We start from the raw sequence: 8,896 nt of genomic DNA, 5'->3' as shown, positions 1-8,896 counted from the left end.
ACAAGATTAAGAAATTATTTATGTTAGTTTAGTATAAATATGTGGTTAGGGTCTAGGTAACTTGTGTGCAAGATTAATTCAAGATCAAATAGAAAGAGTCATGATTGGTGTTAATTAGCAAAGGTCTTTTAACCTAGTGGTATCCAGAAGTTTTGTAAAATGGTTCTCGTTCTTAAGAGATTGGAGGTTCAAGTCATAGCATTTGTGAAATATTAGAAGCAGAGCATACGAAAAAGAGAAATTCATGTGCCATAATAGTTGGCACACTTGGTACATTAAATTTGTTGTGTTTGCTTACCTCATATTTGTAATAGTACCATGATACATTTATGACGACACCTTTTTGTTAAATGAAAGTTTGTATGTGTACATATGTAGTAGTTGTGGAGCATTCTATTCTCTATTTCTCTTCATTACGTACTATTACTAGTTGAGTTATAAAATGTGGTAGCTATGAACCACAACAATTATTGGGAAAAAAAAACTATTCGTGTGTGTATAATACATAGGGTGAAGATCTAGAAAACTTTTTGAAAATTTAGAACTTTAAGAACCATTTTGAACCATTAAAAACCTCTAAAAAATATTAAAACAAAAAAAATGAAAATTTTAAAAAACTAAAAAAACCAAAATTCTTATCTTTCATTTCGGTTTTATAAAAATATCGTATTTTACTCATGTATATAATTACATTTAATCTCTAGTTACGTAATATACACATATGTACATTATTATTTACCTTAAATTGTGCATATGTGTATATAAAAACACATGTATGTACATATTACACATATATGTAAAATTTAGCTAAATCGAGAATTTTTTTTAATGCAACCGGGATGATAAATAAGAATTTGGTTTTTTTACTTTTTTTATTTTTGTGTTTTTTTTGTTTTATGATTTTTTTTTTATTTTTGGGGTTTTTGAGTTCCAAAATGGTTCTTAATGGGTGTTTGGGAATGCTTTTCTTTTTTGTTTTTTGCTTTTTGCTTTTTGGAGGGGTAAAATGTTCATAATACCCCTCCAAAAGCAACTAAAAGTACCAAATTAAAGTTTTTAGGTGCTTTAGGAGGGGTATTTTGAACATTTTGCCCCTCCAAAAAGCAAAAAGCAAAAAATAAAAACACTCTCAAACATGCACTTAATTTTCACATTGTTCTCACGTGATCCTAATTATATATATGTGTGTGTGTGCATGTGTATATTAATTATTTAAAATTTAGAATGTGATATATGCTTGAGGCTTATGTATACCTTATATACACTTTTCCCTTTCATCTCTCTATCTCGTGTTGTGTACTGAACATTATGCCTAGAGTTCCTTACATGTTTTAAAATATATATAGGAAGAATAAGGTACACACCTAGTATCCTTTCCAACAAGTTTAGGAGAAGATTAAGATGGTAAGCTCCGAGAAGAAGGCGAAACAAAACAATAATAATATAGATGCGTAGCATTCACATTCCGTTCTCCATCCCCATCTCTATAATTACACTACAAAACACTACATTTCTCTTTCCTGTTTAATTAAATAATACTTTTATCATTACAGTTTTATCTCTTCCCTACTCACAACCAATCCAACAAATATTAAAAAATAAATAGGGGCAAACAATGTTCCCTAAATGTTTCCCCAAATTTACAAAAAATCACCACATTTCTCTCTTCACCCTATAATTTACACTCAATCATTCAAAACTCATCCCTATAATTTACCAATCCCCTCACATAATTATGGGGGATGGGATGGGAATGCTCTTAGGAGTCACGTTGAAGAAAGGGTCATGGACACCTGAAGAGGACCGAAAGCTATTATACTACGTTCAACAATTTGGCCATGGATGTTGGCAATCTTTACCCGCTAAAGCCGGTAATCATGTTCATTAGCTCCCATGCATGAATATCATAGTTATTTTTTTGTATCTTTACACTAGAAGGCCATTTTGGGTCACATGTTTTGGCTAAATATGCACTGTTTTGATATGTAGGGCTTAAGAGATGTGGAAAGAGTTGTCGGTTAAGATGGATGAATTATCTTAGACCAGATATTAAGGGAGGAAAGTTCAGTTCGGAAGAAGAAAGGACCATTATTCAACTCCATGCTCTTCTTGGTAACAGGTATTATTTGATGATTCAGACCTCCATGGGTTACAACTAACGTTAATGATCTAGGACAGGTTTCCTTTCCTCAAAAGCTATCAAAATTTTGTTACAATATATAGAAGTAAGCTAAGTACTTCAATTTATACATTTAGAGAAAGCTTTTGAACTTTTTGAGAGTTTACTACTCTTGCAAGCGAACTAATGCAAGTTCTGACGGTGTTTTACGAGTTCGCTAGCGTGGTAAGGGAACATAATTACTTGTCACTTAATGTTATTCACTAAACTCTATTGAACTTGGTTGCCACTCTACTAATCCAAATATTTAAAACAAAATACATCAACAAGAAGTTGTGATTAACAATCTCTTCCTACTACTTCTTGGACGGTTACTAGTGTTACCTACTTAATGAATCTAATGTTAGCTATTTCACGTTTAGATGGTCAACGATCGCTGCTCACTTGCCAAGAAGAACCGATAATGAGATCAAAATCATTGGAACTCACATATCAAGAAGAGGATGACTAAAATGGGCATTGATCCAAATACCCACAAGCCAAAAAGTGCCACCCAACTCTTAGGCTCCAACCTCAACCACATGGCTCAATGGGAGGCTGCTCGGCTCGAAGCAGAAGCTAGGCTTGCTCAGAAACCAAAGACGAATTCAATCTATGTTGGTTCAACATCTTCTATCCATGAGCTCTATAAAAAACACCCACAAATGTGTCAACTCCGTATCTTCCATGCCTTGATATCCTTAAAGTATGGCAAGGTAACTTATGGTCAACTTACTCTATCAACAATGAGAGTCTCCAATCACTCCTCTCCACCTCAATTAATGTTCCCGTTGCTTCGGTACCAGCCATGCCTGTATTAAATAATGTCGAAAGCAATGGTTCGTGTGATCGAGGTCCTACTGCAAAACACAATGATCAAATCGAAACACAAATGGGGCAGTTTGAGGAATTCAAGTACACTAATGATGAAAACTTCATCAATGGCAGTCCTGCTTTGATATCCCCCGATATTTGGGAAGAATTTGTGCTTCTGGATGGCGGTTGGAATAGCGTAACCAATAACTTTGCCATGATCTTTTCACCACCAGCTTCCCCTATGTTTTAATAAATTATCTTGGTACTCAAGAATGGTAATAAGTGATGATAACTAGTTTAGATTGGTTTCATTGTAGGGAAAAAAATGTAACCCTAGAAGACCTCGGGTCGGTCTAGATTAATAATTAATAATGTTTGATGATTCTTCTTCTTCTATTATTATTATTATTATTATTATTAAATCAACCGTGTTGCCATTGACCTTCTGGCTCATTTCATTGGCTTGACTTTCTGGTCGAATAACATGAGGATGATGGTCACGGCCTCAAAGCTTATGTCTTAGATTCGAAACATAACTTAAGGGGGAGGGGGGTTTCCACAGGGGTGAGTTTCTTCCTTGATAGTGTTTTTGGATGAGTCAAACCTGAGAGCGTTAAGATTAGTATAGAGGGTTAACATCCCGTCTAAGAAAACTAGGTGTAGGGCCCTAGCTTTGTGTTCAGTCTTTTATATTATTTAGTCTCGTTAACGGTTGTATTTTATTTTGCTTTGTTTATCTAGTTTAATACTTGGGCTTCGCCCTTTGTAAAGAAAGTCCATTGGGCTAATGAATGGAAAGAAGCATGGGATGTCTTCTATTATTGCCGGTCTTTTTTTTTTTTTTTTGACAAAACCTTATCCTACTTTCTACTAACTCTCTTTCCACTCTCTCTCTCTCTCTTTCTCTCTCTCAAATTCTGGTAATAATTCAATCATATAAGATCCAAGATCTCGGTTAGCTTGTGAGTAATTACCGCTAACTCACGAGTGAGATTGATTCAAGAACGTTGTTAGATCCGCTCTTTAGGGACCTACAATTGATATAAGAGCTTTCGACTATACTAGTTGAGGTTCTTGGGTCATAACCTTGGATTTTGATCTTGTTTTAGTGTTGGAGAAGTGTATTTGCGTGTGTACAAGTGTTCTTCAGGTTCATAACGTGTTTCATATCACACCCCAACCTAAGGCAGAAATGCTAAGGCGCGAGTTGATTGTTCACAGTTCTCAAGGTACTAGCTATCATGCATTTTAAAGTGGAAATATCTATTAATTTATATTAAATATTCAAACCAACAAAGTACATGAATTAAAAATACATGCAACAAGATACTTAATAATTCAAAATCTAAAAACTAAGTCTTGATTTATTCTTCTAACATTAATACTCTAAATTATTTACTAAATATTGGTATTAGTTCAAACGATAACTTGCATACGCGTATAAAATAAAATAGTTTTGTCAACACAAGGTTGAGTGAGTAAAACACCGGTTAATTTAAAATAGTATAATATGAGAAAATGAGCAAACTGTCCTTAATGTGGTATACAATTAAGCCATAGCATGTAAACAATTCACACAGATAATAAAGTGTGGGCTAAACCATTTCTATGCAAATCGGGCGTTGGTTACCATGAGTGAGTTGTCGGTGAAACCATTGTGAGGCGATCAGACGCTGGCCACTACGAAAGTCGTATGATGATCATACTAAATGTGAATATGATGGACCTTTCCGAATACGATAAAATAAACAAATAAACATGTAACAAGTTAGGCACATAATTGATAGCACACATGATTAATAGTTGCTAGTGTAAATACTAATAATAAGTAAATAATGTAAGTACACATATGTCCCCCAAAATGTTTGGAAAACAAGTGAAAAGAAGAAGAGTGATTACTCACCTTATTAAATGAACGATGGAAAAAGTGCAATAATAGCGACACAATAAACGTCACTCTTGCCGAGATAGATCAACGGAAAAATTCTATGTAATAATAATAATTGGAGAATACTATGAACTAATAAATGGACTAATAAAGATTAAAAGGTATTTGAGATCGATCGGTATTTTTGAGTTTAAAATAATTTATTTAAAATTAATTAAAAACAATGATTACATATAATTTAATATTGTAAATAATAATTTGTATATAAAATATAATCATTTATAAAATATTTGTACTTATAACTATTAAAGTTGTAATAAATAATATATTTAAATTATTTGACCAAATAATTACTTCAAAATAATAAGATATGTTTTTATATTTTAATTATGTATTTTAAAACTAAAATTCCTTTTCAAATCTTTAATATTAAAACCTTTAACAATTTAATACTTATTATATATATGTGTGTGTGTGTGTGTGTGCAAATATATGGTTTTGACCAAGGTTCGAAAAAACGGCTAATATGTCAGTTTGGACAAATTAAATAATTATTGTATTTATGTTATTAATAATATGATTTGAATGATTAAAAGACCTAATACGTTAATTAAATTAAATTTCCAAAAATAAAGCAATGCAAAACGGGCTAGGGTGCCTCGAACCCGCGCTCCAGTCACTCGGAGACTTAACACACACACTCTAGCCAGCCACCTGGGCTAGGGTGTTAATTGTTTAAACAATGAAACCTGTTTATTAAATAAACACAATTCACAAACCCAATTCAATCCATGAACCCTAGGAATTCAATCGGCCAAAACGTAAATATTTTGGCTGATTAACCATAGGGTTATCAAAGACGGCTCAAAGACGAACATAACTATATATTTAATTACCTCTAACAACGTGTAATCGACGGTCAAATAGAGGGTTTAACAGAGGACAAGAACACTGCGGAGATAAGATGTCAGCATGCAATAAAAATGCAATTCAGTATGGGGTTCAATTGATTAAACCTATGAACCTGTTACAGCAGAAAGAGTAGTAACCGCAACAGGGTATGATGTAGTCGACATGTTTGTCATCTTGATCGAGTTCCCCTTTAGGATGTATAGTTAAGGATGGTGTTAGGGTTCTTGAGAGAAACCCGGTTTTAGGAGAGAGGAGATGCACAAAATTGTTATGTGTGTGTGATTAGGTTATGATGTTAATTTTTCTCTCTCTATATATATACACTGAAGGGGAAACCCTTTAGTAGTTAGTAAGAGCAATATGGATTACCAAACTAATATATAATAAGGTATAATTAATATTTTGATCTATTATAATATAAATAATTATAATGGCCATATATAAATATAAATATATTATATATTTAATCTTACACTGGATTGATGAGATGGGGCTTGGAGGACAGGGGGTTGATGGGTCTGAACTTGGTAAGCATGGGTAAAGTAGTATGGTGCAGCCATAGCTTGAGCTTGATAAGCATGGATTTGTTGAGGGCACATATTATGGAGATGATTTGGGTCTCCACAATGGTAGCAAGCACAGGTATTAGGAACACCGGTTGAGTATGAGGGGTAGACTGTTGCAGGACGGCGTGGGCATTAGGCGAGACATGACAAGTGTTAGCAAGATGGTCATTACGATTGCATTGGGTGCATAGTCGGCACGAGGATTGTCACATTTAGCACAAAACGGGTGAGGTACGGCGTATAGGCTCTTTTGTTCGGGGCATTTGGGTTAGGTGGAGGTTGGTCATTAGGTTGGTTAACGGCATAGATTTGGTGATTGGCCTTACACTTGTTGTGGTGGTGGTTGTTGTTGTTGTGGTGTTTGTTGTTTAGCATCAGGTTTGGTTAACGGCATAGCTTTGGTGATTGTTGTTATATATATATATGGCTACAACACTATTACACCCCTAAAACAAAAATCCTCCTTTTGCTGACTGGGCGTCTCATATAAAAAATCGTCCCATTTTGTATCCTCTCTACTATAAATTGAAAAGATTTTTCCCAAAATTAGATAAAATGATAAACACCAAGGGACCGGCACTACCGCTCTATCCAAGGAAGTAAATCATTTTGGGTCCGAACATAGCACCTAGACAACAGAAGAAAGAAATTTGTTTGATAGAAAAGATATTTGTTTTTTTAGTTTGTATAAACAAAGTTATAGAATAAGCTAGTTAATTCAAAATGTGTTTTAGTAATTACCAAACAACATTACATATTGTTAAAGATCATATTATAGAAAGTAATATATACTACAAGAAATGAATACAGTAATGATAATGCTCATACTAGTATCGATGTTTGGTCGGAATCGATTCGAGTCCGTCACATCATCGGTACAGTACCAACACCGTCCGTTTGTCTTACGATAGAAAAATATACTCTATTTTGGAGTTATAACTTGTGCTCCGAACATATTTTTAAAGGAAAAACTAAATATATGGTTGGGCTTAATTTTTATTCTTAAATAAATTTTATTGAAAACAAAGTAATCTTCAAAATAACGTTTCACTAATAAAAGGAAGTGATTATATATTTCAACATATATACTATGTCAAAATAGTACAAGTCTTTTACAACTCTTCAAGCGTTCACTATGTCAAGCTAGCGAATCATCACAACATTATATCAAGAAAATGTTTTAAACTCTGGGAAAAAAACCTTTGTCAAGATACTCACAAATCATCAAGAAATGATGAACAACTCACTAGAACAACTCTAATGATGTCCATTAATGATATAGGAATGAATGAATAATGTTGAAATAGAACTTGTTTTTCTTTTGTACTCCTCTTCAATTGATGCATGAAAGATGTTAGAATCAACAATCAAGAGAGAAATGCTTTGAATATGTATTTGTATTAGTTAGAGCAAAAGGATCAATGATAAATGCACAAGACATTTTTATAGGCCAAAACGCAAGACGCAAGCATTGTAGCCCGATGGCTAGACGGTCTGTCCATGCAGTTGGTCCAATCCATATTACTTTGTCTCGTGTTTTGAACGTTGTGAGATGTCTTGTTCAACTCTTTCACTTTGTTTCGCCCTCCTTGCGGTGCGCGCATATAATGTATCTATTTGTGAACCCTCGGGTGGGTTAAAGTGAAATGCACTAATTTTGACGTTATTTAACTAATCTCGTGAAAATAACGTTAAAAGTGGCGGAATGTTAATCAGGCATCATGTGGTGGCGTTAATAGCCGAAAAACAAGTGTACATGCACCAATCGGCGATGTCCCGATGGTTGAGTGTTATGTGCCTTATGTCCAAGGATTTATGCAAAACTACTATCGAGCTGAGGGGTCTCATCGGAAGCAGCCTCTCTATTCCTACGGGGTAGAGGTAAGGCTGTCTACATCTTACCCTACTCAGACCCTACCATAGCATGTTATTGGTGGAATAATTTACCGAGTACGATGACGATGATGATGATTATGTAAAATGTTGCGGTTTGGCCTTATAACTTCATATCATAGAATACTAGTTACTAGTTAGCATGGGAAGGTGGGTTAGTTGCATTTGTGTTTATCAAAAACACATCACCACGCATTCCCATTTTGTTTCTAACCCACCTGAAACTCATTGTGGTATAGGATCCTTCCATGAATACTTTCAAATATAATTTAATTTGTTATGATTTATTTTCTGAGATTTATTAACACATGCAGACGCACTGCTTGGTTGCATGCCAATAGTGAAGAAACACTAACCGGACCCCGGGCAAATTACGGGTAACCTGGGGGTTAGATAGATGTTTCCCACGAGGGGTTAGACCCGGCAAAGATGGTTCTTCTGATAACCTGCAAAACAGACACCGTGAGCTTGTCACTGAGAAGGGGGGGTTCCTCTTTGTGACCACCCTCCGGCGTGAGAATCAGACTAGATTGCTCTTTAAATATATATGTATATTAAGAGATTGCTAGAGCAGATATCAGGTATAATATGATGATAATATGATAAGATATGATAAGATGAGGTGATCATACCATTTGGGGTATTTATAGCCAAAGGTAGGTT

General features: G+C 34.4%; 1 pseudogene across 1 annotated transcript; it reads left to right on the top strand.

Annotated features, from left to right (window-relative positions):
• Positions 1 to 1,747: 1,747 nt before the first annotated feature.
• Positions 1,748 to 3,473, top strand: LOC143554389 (transcription repressor MYB6 pseudogene; annotated as a pseudogene). Its single transcript, XR_013139007.1, has 3 exons — positions 1,748 to 1,871; positions 1,990 to 2,119; positions 2,542 to 3,473. The product of XR_013139007.1 is annotated as a transcription repressor MYB6 pseudogene (transcript).
• The last annotated feature ends 5,423 nt before the right edge of the window (positions 3,474 to 8,896 follow it).

The sequence above is a fragment of the Bidens hawaiensis genome, unplaced genomic scaffold (assembly GCF_021521415.1).
Source record: "Bidens hawaiensis isolate Kalapana, Puna unplaced genomic scaffold, B.hawaiensis_p1.1 tig00017670_1, whole genome shotgun sequence".
In the NCBI taxonomy this organism is placed as follows: Eukaryota; Viridiplantae; Streptophyta; class Magnoliopsida; order Asterales; family Asteraceae; genus Bidens; species Bidens hawaiensis.
This window is presented reverse-complemented; position numbering and strand designations above follow the sequence as displayed.